Below are 19,419 nucleotides of genomic sequence, written 5' to 3' on the forward strand. Positions count from 1 at the left end.
AAATAAAATGAAAGGGACACCTCCCTGGTTTTAGTCAATAAATCAACAATATTTCTTCCAGATCCAATCTTTCCTGATACTATAAATAGAAGGATAAAAATAGAAGAACTTGTTGGTTCTTGCCCTAAAGTGCTTTTCTCAGACCACTTTATTGGTGCTCTGTTTGACCTTTGAGGCCTGATCCTCAGGATCCCAGGGTTCTTTCCTCCCCATCTTTGTTTTCCTACCAGCCTGTGTCAGTTAACACTGATGGTATCGTCCTTCTCCTTTCCTTGTTCTTCTGAGTAAGAAGACAGGAAGGAGCCCAGGAAGAGTGGAGGATAATGTCTAGAAAGTCAACTGAGGCTTTCCTTGCATGAGGGGAATGATGAAAATGACTGAGAAAACCATGACTTGGATGTCTTTAATCCTCTGTGAATTTATTTCTTTTCTCACCATTTTTTCCTTTCTCTGCTCAGTTCTATTAATCCTTACGATCTGGGTCCTAGAAGCTTTACGTTTTTACACTCTGCCCCGCATTGCCCTACTTCTCACTCTTTCTGCTCTGCTAAGCTCTCATACTTTTAGTAAAGCACATACATTGGATTGTGTTTACTTGTCTATGTGTCTGCTCTTTATGTAAATCTGTACCACTGTGAGTTTATCAGTGCACTGTGAGATATACTATAACATCTTCCTTGTCTTGTATGAAAGCGAATATCTACATGATACTCATTTGCACAAACCTTGTAGAAGGAAGGTATTCTCATATTTGAAAGGAAATATGTGCCTGGCTTTAATAAAGCCTGATATATCTGTCCTAACCAAATAGATATGTTACAAGTCAGTGCTTTACCTTACACTAGTATTCGTGGAATACTCCATTGTGAGACCAAACTACATATTGAATTTTAATATGAATGAATAAAAATTTGATCAATATACAACTTTTTCAGGAATGATCTCTCTCACTAGACTTTTAACTCCATGAGAGTAGGAAACCTTTTTTATTTCTTTTCCATTGCACCCCTGATGAGAGCATAAAATAAGTGCTTTATGAAGATTATTGAAAGAATGAGTAAATGAGAAAAGGAATGAACAATTACAGCTATTATTTTAAATGAAAGAGACTATTGTGTTGCTAGTCCCTGCTGCATATCAGAAATGACCTTGGAAGTGTTATTTTAGGCTAATTGGTGTTTTCCTGGTGGCTTAGCAGTAAAGAATCTGCTTGCAATTCAGAAGACACAGGTTTGATCCCTGGGTCAGGAAGATCCTCTGCTGAAGGAAATGCAACCCACTCCAATATTCTTGCCTGGAAAATCCCATGGACAGAGAGGCCTGGCAGGCTACAGTTCATGGGGTGGCAAGAGTCAGACATGACTTAGCGACTAAATCACCAATGAAACAAAATGCATTAAAATATGTTAATTCTCTTTATTGTTTGTGCATAAATGAGCTGCTATACACATGAATAATCACTTCTTGTTAATGCTCTGCAATGAGGAACAGCAGGTATGAGTTGACAGAAAAGTGCAGGGTACCTGGACCATTTTCTTGTTTCTGTCTTTGCAGTAATAACATTACTCTTAATATGCAGCCTCAGATTAAACAGTAATAGTTAGCTCTGAGCAGTTAGAATTTTGCTCAGTAAAAATAATGACACTAAAAGCAGTAAGGAAGAGTTGATTGGATGCTGTGCTGGGTCATCATTTTCATGAAAGAAAAAAGGCAGAAGCATGTGGCTGGTGATTTCCACAGATAACGCTGAATGGGGGTTGAGTCAAGACTTGAGGTGAAGCCTCGCTTAAAAACAGCAGCTTGAGGATCTAAAATCCTGCCTTATCTCTCAAACACTTGCCATTCATATGCTGTTTAGTTAGTGATTGTCAGTGTGGCTACCATACCAGTATATATCAAATATCACCAGGTAGATTCCTGAAAAAGATACTGTGGAGTTGCTTAGGGCTATGGCTGGAAAAAAGATGACTGTCTTAATTTTTCTCCAATTTGACCTCTTTTCACCCAGGAATCCCCTCCTGCCTTTATTTGGAAGGCTACATTCCAGACCCCACAGCAAACATACGGTGTATTTTCTCTGTAAACAGTGTTACAAGAGGAAGGTTGAAAGTGTTTGCTTTGAAAACTCTTACTTAAGCAGAGAGACCAAAAATGTTCACTCTGTCAATAGGTTTCTTCTCCTCTGTCATTTGGAAAAATCACTCTTCTCTCATTATACTTTTTACTGTATCAGGAAACATAGGATGGGTCAGAAAATGGATGATCAGAGCCTTGGCCACCAGATTTGGTCCAGCCTCTGTCTATTTCTATTTCTATGAGAAAAGTTGAAGTAAAATCTAATGAACTTTAATGCTGGAAGGTGGTCATGGTAGTTCAGTTGCTAAGTTGTACCCAGTTCTTTTGCAACCCCATGGCCTATAGCCCACAAGACTCCTCTGCCTATGGGATTTCCTAGACAAGAATACTGGAGTGCTTTGCTGTTTCCTTCTGCAAGGGGTCTTCCCCAGCCAGGGATCAAACCCACGACTCCTATATTACAGGTGATCTGTTTTGCAGGCACATTCTTTAACGACTGAGGCATTGGGGAAGCCAACGCTGGAAGGATGTCAAGCCAAATTAAAAGAAGTTAGCCGGACTCTTCTTACCCTTCTCAAATTTTAGACTCTGTTAACAAATCTATAATTCAGAACTGGGATAAAGAAGAGGATGTTAATTTTAAAGAGACATCCAAAACCAAAATAATAATCAGACCTCTCACTGGCCAGCAAGTGTACATTGAACCCTAAGATAATGGACCAGTGACCTGCCTGTGCCTGCTTTTGCTCATTATTGCACCCTTCATGTTTTTCAGAGTGCCGGGTACCTAGTAAGTTCTCAGTAGATATTTGAGTAAATGAATGGATGAACAAATGAATGAGTGCAGAGCCAAACCTACGGGCCCAGTCATGTTGTTTATTCACTACTAACATCCCACCTACATTCAGCACTTCTGTTTATTGTGAAACCAAGGAAACAAACATCCAGGACAGCTCTGAGGGGCGTTCTCCATCCCTGCCTTTCACCCATTTCATGGCCAACATCTTTCTTACCTGAGCTCATAATGGACCCAAGAAAGGATAGCACTTGCTTGCAGACACCTGGGGATATAAGCCTTTCTCTGGAATAATAAAACTGTATTGTATTATATAAGTCTGAATGCATATATCCTGTGCCTCCCAGTTTATTCCTTGTCCAGTATAAAGGAGTTATTCCACACCAAAAACAGAGTAAAAGTTCACACTCCTGACCACAGGAACCTGGTAAATGTAGAGATAAAACCAATAGTGACCTGGGGGAGGTATAGGATTGACAACTCTTACAATCACTTAGGGCCCTGATGTGGCCATTCTGTCTTGGATTACATACCCTAGGAGGGCTTATAGGGTACAGTGGACTAAATTCGCAGTAAATCAAACCACTTCTCTTTTCTTCTTAAGCATTTATAAACCTTCTTTCTTTCTTTAGTTTCCTTCTTCCATTTTTGTTCTCCACCATCCCCTACCCTGCTCCCACACACTGGTCCTGTGCCTTTTAGTCTCTTTGGATGGTTAGAGAGGCAGCTGAGAATACAGCAGGTATAGCAGTCATTTTATTTCCCTGAAAGTATTTATTGTCTGTGCCTGAAATGAAGAGTCGCACAGAAGGACAGAGTGGGGACCAACTCCACTTCTCTCCAATATTGTACAAATCATCCGGCTATTAGGAACAGAGACACAGTGTTTCAGAAAGTTCCTTCAGATGGCTTCCTGAGAAGTGAATGGCATCTGGCAATGTTATCTGACTATCATCTCCAAGTATGATTAAAATATACCACTTCCAATTGCTATAAAGCACTTAATAAGTGCTCATTCTTAGGGAACTCTGGTCAATTGGCAGAGTCAATCATATAAACTGTATACTGGGAGGTACTGTGAACGTCCCTTAAGATGATTTCTATCAATAGAAAGAGGAGGAGTGGACCTTCTTTCTGTCCCATTTTAGGTGGATCACGAGCAACAGTTCCACAGCTATGTCAGTAGACATCTTTATTTCCATCCCATGCCCTGAATAGGCTTCATCTTTAAGAACTGGATCATCTGAGAAAAGTTGGAGATGCTTGTTTGTTGTGTTTAAATGTTAAAGGGACAAAGGACAAAATGATGAGCCCTGGAAGCTTTGTCTATTGGCCTGTCTCCTTTGTGAATGTGAAATGTCACTGAGGGTTATCATTCTTAGCAAACATTGCCAGAAAAAAATGTCAAGTGAGATCTGAAAGTTCTTTTGCATTTTTTTCCTGATAAACTTCTATAATTTTGTAAGTGGTAGCAAATGTGAATTTTTATAATTTGACCTATGGGCAGAAAAAGAGTCATCAAAAAATACCCAAATAACCAAAGACTATTTGCTCGTTAAAATATGTAAATATATTTAGACATTAATTTAATAAGCTAATTTATTGTTGCTCTTAACTTCTTTATAATAGGAGAAATAGACTACCATTGTAAAACTCCCTGTGTGTCAGTGTGTCATAAAATTCTAAAAACAGCTAAAAATAAGATGTTTACTCACTCAGGTCGATAAGCCTCATTTAGTTCTCGTGAACTATTAATTTGACATAGAAGTTACTCTGGGTTATTCCTGTTTGACTTTTTGGAACAAGGCCCTGATTAGGTTTTTTCTTCTAATTTGGCTAATACAAATTATTAAAAAAGTGAAACAGAATGGTAAGGAAAGGGACAAGAATGACATAATTAAAAGGATACATTTAAAATACGTTTGCATTGGCCAAATATCATAACATGATCTTGAACTTTGTAAATTTTAAAGATGGATGCAAATATATTTGTGTTTTTCACTCATATGATTTCAAACCAAGTCCCTCTTTGCAAAGGGTACCAGGTCACTCAGTAAAGTTTTACTGCAGTCCTTACAAAACACCAAATGTGCTGAGTTATTTTTGCAAATGAATTTCCCAGATTTAAATGGTCAAAGTATATTAACTCAGAATTAAACAGCCAATGAATTCTTTCTGACTAGGTTTCTGCCAGGAGAAATAATGAAACCTTTAACCAGGAAATAACAAATCTGCAAATTCTTCTGAGGATATTGCAGTAAAGTGATTATCCTGTAATGTTAGAGTCCATGAACATATAAAGGAGGTTTAGAGGCATAAGGAGTTTTTGGGATTCATAACATTTTTCCCACAGAAAACTAGTTTCCTGGTCTATTTCCAGAGTTGAAAGGGGAAGGGAAACTGATGTTAACTAGAATACAGGCTTTTCATCAGTTCATTTGGTTTTATGACTATTCCCCAATATACACCAGGGGTGTATTGTTCATAAAACCAGTCCCAGTGAATCTTTTTCATCTATGTCTCATGAGTTGTTTAAATAACAAGAGGTACATGCATGCACACATGCATGCACACATGCACACATGTACTCACTCACTCCCATAAACTCTCTTCGTTTAGATTAGCCTGGTAGAGAACATTAAAGCAAGAGTGGTAAAAATAGAAAATTAAGGTCATTCTGTGCTCCATTCTCTTTTGAGTATCCTCACTTACTGAAGCATGGAAAAAAGATGTACCAGGTAAGATAATTTGAGTTCCAAGTAAGAGAAAACCTAACAAGTGTTAGTTGTTCAGTACTGTCCAACTCTCTGTGACACTGAGAGTTGGTCTGCAGTCCGCCAGGCTCCTCAGACCATGGGATTCTTCATGCAAGAATACTGGAGTTGGTAGCCATTCCCTTCTCCAGGGGATCTTCATGACCCGGGGATTGAACCCAGATCTCCTGCATTGCAGGTGGATTCTTGACCATCTGAGCCATAACAGTGGTTCTGAAACAATAAGGATGATTATTATTTCATAGGGAATCAAGGGATAGGACTAGGATTCATTAATTTGGTGGTTCAGCATCATAAAAAATTTTTTTGTCTGTCTTTCTACATCTCACCACAACTATAAAAAGTGAATCATGAGGTCCAGAGAGGTTAAAACACAGGCATAACGTTTCTCAGCAAGTGACTGAGCCAGGATATCAGGCCACTCTGTCTGAGTCTAGAGCCTATTCTTCTAATCACACTGAAACCATGAAGTATGTTATCAATGTTAAACATTATCTAAGGAAATGAGTAAATCCTATTATTAAATGTAGTAATATACATGAACACTCAAACAATTAGATTGCTTATTACACAACTGTTGACACCCTGATCCTGCTAAACATGTTTGAAAATACACATTGCTTACCTATGCTTAAAAAAGAGTTGTCAAAGATTATAACATCTTAGAGATAACATGAACTGTGTCATGAAGGAAGCAAAAGTAAAGAGTTTCTGAAGTCATTCTGCTAGTCTTCAGTCAAGTTTATTGTGATTATACTAGGACTTTATGAGAGATTTACCATCCACTAGAAACAGCTAGACACATGAGCAATTATCATAACTACTGCTTATACATTTAGAGGCTGGAGTCCACTGTTTCATTTACTCATCCCTCCCAAGCCCAAATAGGGTTTGTTCCTCCCTTTTATCTGGTTTCATAAATATTGTCTATCTTCAGTGTGCCCATGTATGGTTGTATAGGTTGGACACTGAACAATTATACTACATACCCCTAAATATTCTACTTTATCCCCATTCTGCTCTTGATCCAACTGAAGGAATGCCCTCATCATCTGCTAGAAAAATATCCTTCATTTATCTGTTTTGAATGTTTCTTTAGAATCACCATCTCAGGTCAGAGCAAATAAGTTAAACATTTATCAAATATTTCCTAGGAGATAGGCTCTACATGGCAGTTTCAAGTACAGTTTCAAGTACTACAATTGTAAGTAGTTTGTGCAATAACTCCATGAAATAAATATCATTATCTCTGTTTTACAAATAAAGAAACGTGGGCTCTGGGGATTTTAACAGCTCACCCCAAGATACAGAGCTATTAAAAGAGTTACGGATTATGCTCTTTCATCTCCAGTGCAATTTCCACTCTGGAAATTAAGGGAGAGATAAGATTCATTAGGAGAGCAAGGCAGCCGAGTGCATGGTTGGCCAGAAGTATTGAGGGGATTGGGATTTAGGTAGAGAGTATGAGATGCTCGGGGGAGAGAAGGGTGAAGGCCAATGACAGACTTTTCTTAGTCAGTTCGGTTGTGTCCGACTCTTTGCAACCCCATGGACTGCAGCACGCCAGACCTCCCTGTCCATCACCAACTCCTGGAGTTTACTCAAACTCATCTCCATCGAGTTGGTGATGCCATCCAACCATCTCATCCTCTGTCGTCCCCTTCTCCTCCCACCTTCAATCTTTCCCAGCATCAGGGTCTTTTCAAATAAGTCAGTTCTTCGCATCAGGTGGCCAAAGGATTGGAGTTTCAGCGTCACCATCAGTCCTTCCAATGAATATTCAGGATTGATTTCCTTTAGGATGGACTGGTCAGATCTCCATGCAGTCCGAGGGACTCTCAAGAGTCTTCTCCAAGACCATAGTTCAAAAGCATCAATTCTTCAGCGCTCAGCCTTCTATAAAGACTTTTTCTACTTCTCTGTATATCCCAGAGTCAGACTCTGCAGCTAGGCCTCTTTCCTATTTATCCCAGGTTCATTTGGTAATAATCAACCTGAGAAATTGCAAAAGCAAGTCTGCTCAATTGTCATCACACATCGTGAGCATCTACAAGGAACAAAGAACTTCTGCTCTCTATTGGCTTGAAAGAAAGAAATAATATCTGGAATTTGCAGTTGAAGTTTTTATATTTGGCAGGATCACCAATCACATGTAAATAATGGTCAAGTCACTGAACCATCTGGTCACTGGTTTTATCAGCCATTAAATTAGGTGGTAAAATGAAACATTATTAATAGCTTGTGAATTGTTATTCATTCACATGTGGGGAAAAATGCAGAAATGCTCAAGGGAAAGAGTATTATATTGTCTTGTTAAAATTTTACCCTAAGTTTAAAAGTCATGTGTTCAGAGAACTCAAAATTTGAATAAGATGTTGTTTTGCTTCTGTAAGCCTGAAGGACATGAAGACCCTGCCCAGTATAACAGAAAACCCAGTGTTTTGTTTTAATGACGAGGTACACACACAGAATCTTAAAAATGGTGCACAAATGTGTTCTACTATTCATGTGGGGCAGCCCATCAGTTCATATGCCATCCACCACTGATAGCCTCCAGGAGACTCTTTTGTTTCTTCCCTCTCTCTTTTTTATTTCTTGTCATTCATAGTCCTCTGCAAGTTTGCAGACCCACAAGCTTGACACCAGCAATACCTGGTTTCCTGATTTTTGCATTCTTTAGAATAAATCACTGTATAATAAAGAAACTTTCTTTTGTTACTATTAAGTTCAGAGTATAATTTTCAGGCTTTACTAAGATAAAATAAATGAGAATGAAGAGAAAAAATATTAAAGAAAAAAATAATGCCATCCATTTATCATTCATGCTTCACTGAAAAATCAAACACATATTTGTATATAATTGACCTGTGATATGCCGGGCACCATCCTAGAAACCAATGTAGAGAAATACAAGAAATCAGTTATTCGGTCTCTCTCCTCAGGGAACTTAGATTCCAATGGGGGTAAGTAAATAATACACAAATAATAAAACAACCACATATCACATGACAGCTGGCAATAATACCTTAGAGAAAAAATAAAACAGTGCAATAAGGGATGATGGAGGTGGTAACATTTTATGCTGGGGTCAGAGAATTTGGCAATGCATGTAAAGATTCTTTCATTCAATATTTATTGACTGCCTGTGAAGAGCTTGGTACTGTTTGAGATCCGAGATGAATAAGACATGGTCCCTGCCCTCCAGGAGCTGACAGCTCAGTGGAGAATCTCGCCACCTGCTTCATTAAGCAGACAGATTAAAAGTCTCAGGGCATATTGAGGCAGTAACATTGTACACAGCCACCAATCTGAACAGATTGTAAGTATTCCAAAACTCACAGTGGTTTCCATAAAATAATTCTCACTTCAAGTAAACATTTTCAGTTGGTGAGTAACTCTATTTTCCACCGACAGCCCTCATATTTGAGGGCTTCCTTAATGCAATGATGACTGGTTGTTCTGACTGGTTGCCAAGGATTGTTTGGGTCCTTATTGAAATGTACTTGCTCAACTCCTCCAAAGCAACTTGGCTGGATTCTTGTTGCTGTACTGGCAAACACTGCCTCCTGTACTGAAAAATTTGTTCTTTCTAAAAATCTAGACTGTCCCTGGATGGGTTTCATGAAAATCAAAGATAAAAAGTATTACAGGTTTTTCTTTTTTTTTTCAAGTGATGAAGCACTTTGTATCCACAAGGTTTACATACATGTAGGTCACATTCTAGATGCTGTGGCGTTTTATCCTCGTTCTTTGAGGATTTGTGCTGATAACTGGCTCAAATGTCCCGAATCATCAAAAAGACAGAAAAGAGTGTAATTATGGTCAAAATACTAGCTTGTATCAACAGCTGCTCTTCTTTATTGTGTTTTTAATACAACCTCCATAACTCGAGCTTTACAAAGTTTGTAATAATATAACATTGTTAAAAAGAAAGCTCAGTCATGGGAGGGGGTAGCACTGAGCAGAGACGTCTTTGTTTTCCTGAAGACAGAGCCTTTTTTGACGGGGGATGGGAGATCATATCACACACAGTTGTTCCAGAGTAAAGGAGACAGACTTGCTGATCTCCACCAGCACAGACCGTGAAAATCTACTCATTCTGCGGCCTCCACATTGGAACCTTCCTCATCTCCATGTTCTCACTGTCTCATGCCTCACAGACTCAGGAGAGTACATTACTGTGGCCGAGATGAGACATGGCACAGGTGGTACCACTCGTTATAAACTTTTCAGTTTTTGTTGGGGCTATGAGCTGACTTCTTAGTGGTTTGCTCTGTCAGAGAAACAAAAGCTGGGGTTGCAGCCCCGGCTGTTGATCGATTGCACCGCTGCTGATCCCCACAGGTTGCCATCTTGCAGAGAACTTGTTTCTTCCCCTATGGCACCTATGGACCATGGTGTCAGCCTGAATCACATCCAAAGATCCTCATTTCCTGACTGCTTCAGACAGTGCATTTGTGCAGTCCTGCCTATTCTGTGTTGGGGAAATTTCACATCAAAATTGGAATTTTGTTGAGCTATTCCTTTTTTTTTTTTCTTCTTTGTTTGCTGTACCAAGGTGAAAATCAATTTATCATAAATTCTTTTTTCACATGTTGGAATCCTTCCCATTGGTAAAGTGTTTTATTTTTATTTTTTTTCTTATCATGGCCTCATTTATAGCAGCTTCCACTGCTGTGATCATGTCAGCTTTAGGGGTAAATGACAGACAGGAATTTTGCTATCAAAGTTACTTCCAAAGGCCACGAAAAAGTCAATCACTGGATAAGATCAAGAACTTAGTTCTAAATATAAACTTTCTCAGCACTTGCAAATAATAACTTCTGCCAAAGTTTAACCCTATGTTAAAATTCCCCTTAGGAACTTTGCTTTTCTCTAAAAATTCTCTTTTCTAAGGATGTCAGTCAAGGTGAAATTCACTCCATTGAATATTAAGTAGGTGATTCTGTGGCTTATTTGTAGGTTGTACATTTCTTGGGTGTTAGAGGTGCTAACATAAAACTTCTATTATCAGCTCTGTGAACTTCGATTCACAGAATATATTGCAATCAAGTAACTTCTCAGGGTGGCCTTCCAAAATGGGAAGGGTGTCCAGTTGTTGGTGGGTTTGGCTTAGATTGTGCAGTTTATTTGTTTGGGTTGTATGTTTTGAAAATGTGCCTAGGGCTTTTAAAAAGAGTGATGGGAACATTTGTATAAAATGGAATTGAAAGCAAAGGAACAGGCATTGCCAACACTCTAATTATGAACCTAGCAACATGGGTATAGAGTTTAAAGGGTGTCAGACAAAAATAGATGGAAAGGAGTGGAACCTGGGGGTCTCAAGTAGGATGGTTGCATTTTCTTCTTAGCATGCAGGAAATAAAAAGCATAAAGCTCTCATACCCTTTTGGATAACCAGATTTATGGTAAACTGGGGCCCTTTCCCCCAGTATCCTTCTCACTATGAGGCACTGTCTGGACAGAGGGTAAAGTTCTGAGACACCTAGTCATTTATGTCAGGTTATCAGTATATCCACTTCTCCCTCGTTCCCTTAATGTTTCCTTCAAGGCCAAAAGGACCAGTGCTCCATGGAGTGCTGAACTAGAGGAGAGAGGGGAGGAGGATCACGCTGGTACCGTGACCCTTAGGACGTTCATTGCCCAAGAGGAAAAATGACCAAGGTCTTTGGAAACTTTTGACAGACAAATTTCCCAGAAGCTGTAACCAGAATAGCTGGAGGGTTGTTAAACCAAGGGTATTTTTGTGTTTTCTTTTTGTATTCCAAAAAGAATTTGGAAAGTTTGAGAATTGACAAGATATGGGTGGTTGACACACACTGTCTCTTAAATTTTGAGGTTTCTTTCCCCTTGCATCTTCATTTCCAGGCAACTGTGTTTCATTCCAGACTTAAAATTCTCTTCTTTCCAGTCTCTGCGTGGATTAGGAGTAATTCTAAGGTAAACATAACATTGCCGCCTCCCCTTGAAATGCATAGTTTTATTCTAAAGAAGATTTTATTGAGGGTGTCTGTTTGACTCTCCCCCCGCCCCAGGTTGTATATGAGATCATATTTCGAAGGTAACTATTATGCTGTTCTAATATAATTTAAGGATGGGGGGTGGATATAGTTAGCTGAGAGTATCTTTTAAGGCTTTTTTTAAAACAGGTGGAGAAAGATACACACCAACACAAATACTTCACGGTCAAGTCTCCCTGAATCCAAAGCTAGAACCAGCATGTTCCCAAATAGGAGGCTGAAGCCCACTGAAACGTCCCAGCAGGCTGCTGGGTTTGCACTACAAGGTCCGGTAAATTTCATGTAATTACAGCTGCCTGCTGAAGGAGTCCTGTGGTCTCCACAGGCTGTTAAGATGTTAGTTATAGCCAGAGAGAGAGAGAGAAGGTGGGTTCAACCCCCCCAACCAGTGCCAGAAACTAGGCACTTCCTGCAGAACATGGACAGTTAGAACAAGTCAGCTGTGCAGAGTAGAATTAAAAAACTCATAGATTTAGATAAACTAGTGCTTTTTTTTTTTTTCCTTTTAAGAAGTATAGAAGAAAGAAAAAGGCAAATCCTAGAAAAAGGCAGCTAGCCTTTTAGGAAATGTCAAAATCTACTCCGCTGTACTGGGTCATTTTTCTAGAAGCAATACATACGACAAGTCATGGATTTGAATTGAGTTAATCATGGTGGTGTTCAGAATGACCCAAAAACATGCCCCCAATTCTGACTCCCAGGAACTAGCTCAGAAGTTCTGATTCGGAGCATCTAGATTAACTCATGGGTCTGGTCATCTGGTTTTTCTTTGTTTTGCCTTACTATGTGACACGCAGCATCTCAGTGCTTAGACCAGCCACAGAACCCATGGCCCCTGCCATGGAAAGCACCTAGTCTTAACCACTGGATTGCCAGGGAGGTCCCTGGGTAGTGGGTGTTTTACCATCCACAAAATTATTAGGAGCCTTGAAAGAGGTGGTCATCTTAAAATTCTCTGTGAACTGCAAAGTGCCACATTAATATTAATATTTAACTAATATGGTGTGGACAGTGTTCCTCGAATTTGTTAGCTACTGTGCTAAGAACTCTTAGAAAAATAAAGTCTGCTGTAGTGGTGTAGTTTGCACAGTTGATCATGTTCTACTATGAGTGTTTACCAAGAATACTTTCCTCTCAAGAAAATGAATTTCTTAAGCAAAAATGTGTGAGCCATGTCTCTCTCTCAAAGCAGTAGTTCTGTTGTTCCTAATTTAACTCACAAATAACACATGAACATCAAGACTTAATTCCAGATTTTTTCCAGGGGAGAAGGGGTTTCAGTCGTTCTGATTCTTTATTTTAATCACAGGTTTATTTGGGGGTGGGATGGCTAGAATTTAAGCTAATTTGATGACATTGCTTCCTCTTTAAATTGGATGGCAGGGAATCAAAATCATTAGGGGACATTTGCGTTGTATTTGGATGAAAGGGTTTTCCTTAATATGTGTGCCTTACTCACAGAACACATTCTTAGAATGACTTAATAGTGCATAGTTGACATACCTCACACACAGCAGAGGCCTGAATGAGTGGACTGTGGGATGAATGAATAGTGAAAACTAAGTAAAAAGAAACACTAAAAACATCCCACCAGTATTCAAAATTTGGACTATGTTTCATTTGTAGTTACTACTTAAAAATGGAATCTAATTAAGCGGACATTTCTTTTTCACTTATAAAAGTGTTTTCACAAAAAATCCTGGAGCTGGGAAATAGCTTAGAAAAACTAGTCTAGTGTTTTTCAGATTGTGTTTCCTAGAGTTGTAAAGCAATGTTACTTTACCTTGGTTAATATTTGAATCACTTGGGAAATTATTTTTTTAAAATTATACTAATGCCCAATTCTCAAACAATCCAATTCAGATCCTATGAGTTGACTCTGGTTTAAGCATATGGTTTACGTTTTCCAGGTGATTCTAATGTATAGCCAGGGGTGGGACCCACCATTCTAAGGGTTCAACACTCCCAACATTGAGACTTGTGTTCTGATAAATGCAAGTATACTCTCTGGAGACAACATGATGGAATATATTAAACTGGAAAAACTGGGATATGTTTGTGCCCAGTAGAGTTTACAGTCATTTCAGAGAAAACACTAGACTTCTGAAAAATTCAATAGCATTCTCTCTTGCCCTCTTTGTATAGGACCTTCTGCAGGTATACAAGGGACACACGGATGATTAAGGCCCAGTCTCTCTCTTAAAGATTTTATAGTCTTGCCATCTGAAAACATACCAAGGGTTTGCTTGTGGCAGAGGCACAGGGAAGGAGTGAGAAAAACAAGTATAACTTTGATAAAAGGCAGGTGTGTTATAGATGACATAAGGATTGAATCATGGACAAAATATAGCTTTCAGCATTTGCTCTACTTTCTCATCTCTTCTTTCCCCAGCCTAACTGACCAAATCGAGCAGTTCTGATATGCACAGTCTGGGAACACAGTCTGCTTTAGGGCAGTGCAGGAATAAAAAGGAAAAACAATACAGGTGCCATGTTCTTTCTTACCTCTACTTGGTGTGTGCTGTGCTTAGTTGCTCAGTTGTGTCCAACTCTTTGTGAACCCATGGACTGCAGCCCACCAGGCTCCTCTGTCCATGGGGATTCTCCAGGCAAGAATACTGGAGTGGTTGCCATGCCCTCCTAAAGGGGATCTTCCCAACCCAGGTATGGAACCCAGGTCTCCTGCACTGCACGAGGATTCTTTATCATCTCAGCCACCAGGGAAGCCCACTTGGTGGAAGGAAGGATATTTCCGAGAGCTTGCCACCAGTCACAAGGTTCTTCTGGTGGAGAAAGCATGGGTGCCAAGGGTCCATTTCAGGATGGCTTCTAGATGTCTCACACATTTCTTTGTCAAGGGAAAGACCGAGAAAAGCTCCTGCCTGACTTGATTTGCTTTTGTGCTTCTCCGGGTCAAAGATTGTTAATAGTCCCAGTTTCATTTATCTCCTGGCATGAATAACGAGCAAAGCTGAGTGGAAGAGAGAGGGAGAGAGGGAGGGAAAGGAGGGAGGGATGAACGAAGGGATAAAGGGAAGAGAAGGAAAGGAGAGAGAAAAAAAGAATTAAAAGTTTCCATTGTCTTCAGCTCCTCATATTCCTCTTAACTCAGAATTTTTGGAATTTCATTGTTCTCTTCCTAAACATAGTCACCTGGCAAAAGAATTTTCAAGGTGTGATTAGACATAAGTTCGTGTAATTTCCCACTGACTCTATCCAGTGCATTCTCATATTTATAATATGTTACTGTTCCAATCATTGATAGAGATCAATTAAACAAGCCATGAAACACATCTTGGTTATGAGTGCTTTCTGTGATCTATCATCTTATTTCAGTAGACTGTTTATTTAGCATAAGAGAAATTTGAAGAATCAGATTTTTTTTAAACGAATAAATACACAAGTTTATTACCATGTAAGTTTAGAATCCAGCATAGTGAATTAATGCAACAAAGAAAAAATGTTCTAGGGAAACCCAAAGAATCAGATGTTTTAAATAAAGTAGTACTCATGCCTGGGTAGAAGAACCAGGAAGACAAAAAATGCCCAGTTATTTGATGAGATGACCCTTAAAGGCTGGGCAGGAGTTCAACCTGTAGGCTATCATAAGAAACTTGAGTAAGAAAAATGTACAGTTTTGTTCAGACAATTCTGGAGTTTAAGGTTGGTAGTAAAGCACTGGAAATTTAGAAAGGAAAAATGAATCGGGTAGCATTCCATTTGTGGTGGCCTTTCAAAGATGTTAGAATATTTTTGCTTAAGTTTGGTCAGTAGTCCTGAACCACTGAGATTTTTGGGGGGTTTTATGAGCATAGAATTTATATAATTAAACTTGTGCTCTATTAAATTTAATTGGGCCGCACAATGGAGAATAGATTGGGGCCAATAAGAAAAACATTAGGAGCAGAAGAATATACAAAAGATTATTGTATGAGTCCAAAAAAAGAGACATTTGTATTAGAAAAATGGGTTTTGGTGGTAAGAAAAGGAAACAAAATGCGACCTTTAAAAATTAAAAAATAGATAATAACTAACCAAGAATGATGTTTCTATATTTATAAAACAAGCACTGACTTGAATAGATGATTTAAAGTAATTATACATGTGGGAAATAATAGTTTTTGTCTTGCCTGTTTAAATTTCTGCTGGACCTGTTTAGTGTTACTAGTAATCCTGGAGATATGATCAATGAGTTTTGAAAATCAGGATGTTTTGGAATAACAGATGCTGATATAGGAAAAGAATATTTAGAGATAAATGAATGCTTGATCTGCCTAATAGAAGTGTACCTAGTTAGAAATGAAAAGTTCAGTACCAATCAGAAGTATGAAGGATTTTCATCCTACTGAATTGATCAGTTATTCTGACATCTAGTAGGAAGCCATGGAAGTTTGTAATTACTCTTATTGAGAATTCTGTGGCACTATGAATCCATCCACTCCTGTTCAGATTCTACTATTATTTATTTGTGACATTTTGTGGTATCCTTTAGTTGGTGAGGCCTAACTCAACAGTTATTTTACCTTTCAGCACAGGCCCAGACTGTGAGGGTAACATCTGACCAGCCTCAGGGATATCTGAGCGCATGTTACCTTCCATCAAGTCATTCAGCAGAAGTCTTGAGATTTGCTTATAGTTACGTTTCTCTGCTTGTTGATGGTGCAGTACGAGTGTGGAGATGTTTAGAGATTAATAGGGTGCAAATATACACATACAAAATACAGAGAAACAGGAAATAAGAAAAAGAATGTGAGACCAGAGGCAGGACACATTCATTCTCTTTTAAGTGAACTACAGGAAGCTTTGTACTTACAGTGATGTTTCTCAAGGAAAGACTCATTGACAACCAATTCACTTCCTCTTTCTCTCTTCCTAGCTTCATCCTTCACTTTCTCAAATATTTATGGAGTACATAGGAGCTGAAAGTTCTATGATAAGAGCTTTTGGCTCCAGTCAGACATGAATCTGCTGTCAAACAACTGAAAAGAATATTATCCCAAGTATGGACACATCCAGTAGAAATTGTTAAGTGGCATAATGAAGTATAAGATGAAGACAGAGAAAGGTTTGAAAAGTGGCTGAAATATAGTCATCTTAATGTCTTTGCCGTATTCATTTTCCTGAAAACTGCTCCTGAATTTCTTCAGAAACATCCACAGCTATGCTGGGAAGCAAGGTGAAATCTGGTAACTGGGATCCCGATAGAGGATAAAAGCACTGGTCTATCATCAGTCATTTATAATTCATAGTCTGTGAAAGGGTATGTGCCCATGGAATTCAACTTGTGGTGTTTTGCTTCTGAGTGAGTTTCTGAAAATCACTTTCTGAAACCTCATTTGAAAGACCCTTTACAAATAACTTTGTGACTCTGCATGGTTTTCTAGGTAAAACTGTGAAGACTGAACTTGGTTTGTGGGCACAGAAGTCTTACTCACGTTGAAAAGCTACTGCACTTTGGGTTTTACCCTCTTGGTTTTATTCTTTGTTTTTTTCTCTCTCGTTCCAACCATTGAGTCTCAAAGCACACTTTATTTAAGGAGATGCAGCACCCTCTACAGTAGCAGATTGTGAGTCTTTAACATCCCGCAGCAAGTTCTAGTCTTGACAGATAAGAGTCAGCCTTGTGCAAGAAATGTTAAACAAATGCTGCTTCATTTTTCTCCCATTCTCCTACACAACACCAACTTTGGTTGGCCAGGGACCCAATGATAAAACTGTAGTTTCAGAATTTAACGTCATTTCCAGGTTAGGTCCCATGACGTTGATATAGAAACCAAACTGTTTCTCTTTTTAAAGAATCTTGTTATCACTCCCAAGAAATCTCGGTGATTCATTTCCATTCTTGACCCATTCTTGTGCCATTCAGCAAAATGGAGGTTGCTCCATCAGTTTTTGGTCTCCCTAGATTTCCCCCTCATTGCATGATTAATTACTGGCTTTCTGGTGACTTCTTAATTGTTTTTTTTTTTTATTTTAAAATAGTCTTTATTTTCAGAATTCCCTAGTGTAAGATACAAACCCCACATGGGATATAAGTAATGGCAATTACTTTTCTCACCATTCAGCTTTACCTTTACTACCAAAGACACCATTTGAGAATGTGTACAAATCATAAAGTTTAAAATTTCAAAATAAACACAAGGCAATTAATTTCTTCAGTGAAAACATTAGCATTTAAAGGTTAAAGTCTCAGAAGAATGTGCTTATTCCTTAAAATTACTAACAAATTACCCATTTGCATTAGCATGTGTTGTCTTTTTAAAGACGCTGCACATATATAGAGAGGTGGCCTTTGAATATTTAAACACAATCGGTTCAAGCCAACAAAACCAAAACACACTTTTATTGCTGGAAATACTGAAATCCACAACTCCATGTATGAGTTAATGCAACTTCTTGACAAATCACCTGTTAAATTTTAGCTGACAGCTTGTCATATATTAATTATAAATAATTGTAATATACGGCTATCATAATGCATGCAACACAAAAAAATAGGAAAGGTAATTAGTCTATCCTTTGTTTTCCTTTTTCACTTCTTGCTCACAAGAAAAAAATGACCCAATGTTTCACTTGGGTTGGGATAGTGCCAGTGGTTAATGGAATGCCCCACTCTACTAAAGAATTTAATGGGAATATCCATTTGTCACAGTCGCATGCTGTAATCTCCAGTAGCAGAGCCAATGGAAAATAGCATCGTACCATAACGTCCTCTACACACAGCAGGTAAGGGTGAGATGCAGACTGAACAGTCAGGAGAGAGGGCCTGGCTTTTCTAGGCCTGTCTTTAGAGAAAGATGTGGATTATTTTTTTAAAGAGAACATTGCTGCCTGACAGCACCAAGAAATGCTGCCTTGGAGAAAAAGAAAGGACATTTCCTTCATATGGAGAAAAGCTGGAATGTTTGCATAGCAGGTCTCAACATCTCTAACCACCTCTTTGTCTACTGGAAGCCCACCTGTTTGAAAAGAGACTTTAGACTTTAGGTAGTGAAATCAGAAAGATCAGGACTAGAGGCTCATTTTGATCAGCTCCTACTTCCGAGTTTGAGCTTTACAAATCTGAGGAATGGGAATAACAGCACCTAAACCTGCAGTGTTAATGGTCTGTAGATTCTCCATGTAACTCAAAAATATTAGCATGGCATCTGAGTTTTCTTCCTTTCTTCTTCACAGTTTAGGCAGATTATAGTGTCGTCTGATTACTTTATATGTGTATATCTTATGTTCTGAAATGAATAGAAATATTGTTTAATTTATGGACTGTGTTTTGTATACGGGGCTTCCCTGCTAGCTCAGTTGGTAAAGAATCCTCCTGCAATACAGGAGACCCTGGTTTAATTCCTGGGTCAGGAAGGTCTGCTGGAGAAGGGATAGGCTACCCACTCCAGTATTCATGGACTTCCCTGGTGGCTATATTATCTTTCTCATGTGCCAGGTCTGTGTTTGATCAATAAATAAGCTACTGAGAAATGCCATATGAATTAAATTTGGAAAGCTCTCGCAAACATTTTAACACTTGTAGAGATTAACATTTAAGTTATTTGAGGATTAAAACCATTAATTGTTATTCCATGTGTGCATTTAGCAGCAAATTAATGAAATATATTAGGCATAACTAGCACCTATAGGAAGAGGTCTCAAATACTCATTTCAGTGCTTTAGGAAAGGGTTTAGTATCTTCAGAATATGCCATTTGAACCAATGTCATATTTCTCCACTCTAACTGGATTTACTACAGATCACTGTAGTC

The sequence above is a fragment of the Moschus berezovskii genome, chromosome 7 (assembly GCF_049115385.1).
Source record: "Moschus berezovskii isolate FMDL1 chromosome 7, NW_MosBer_1.0, whole genome shotgun sequence".
In the NCBI taxonomy this organism is placed as follows: Eukaryota; Metazoa; Chordata; class Mammalia; order Artiodactyla; family Moschidae; genus Moschus; species Moschus berezovskii.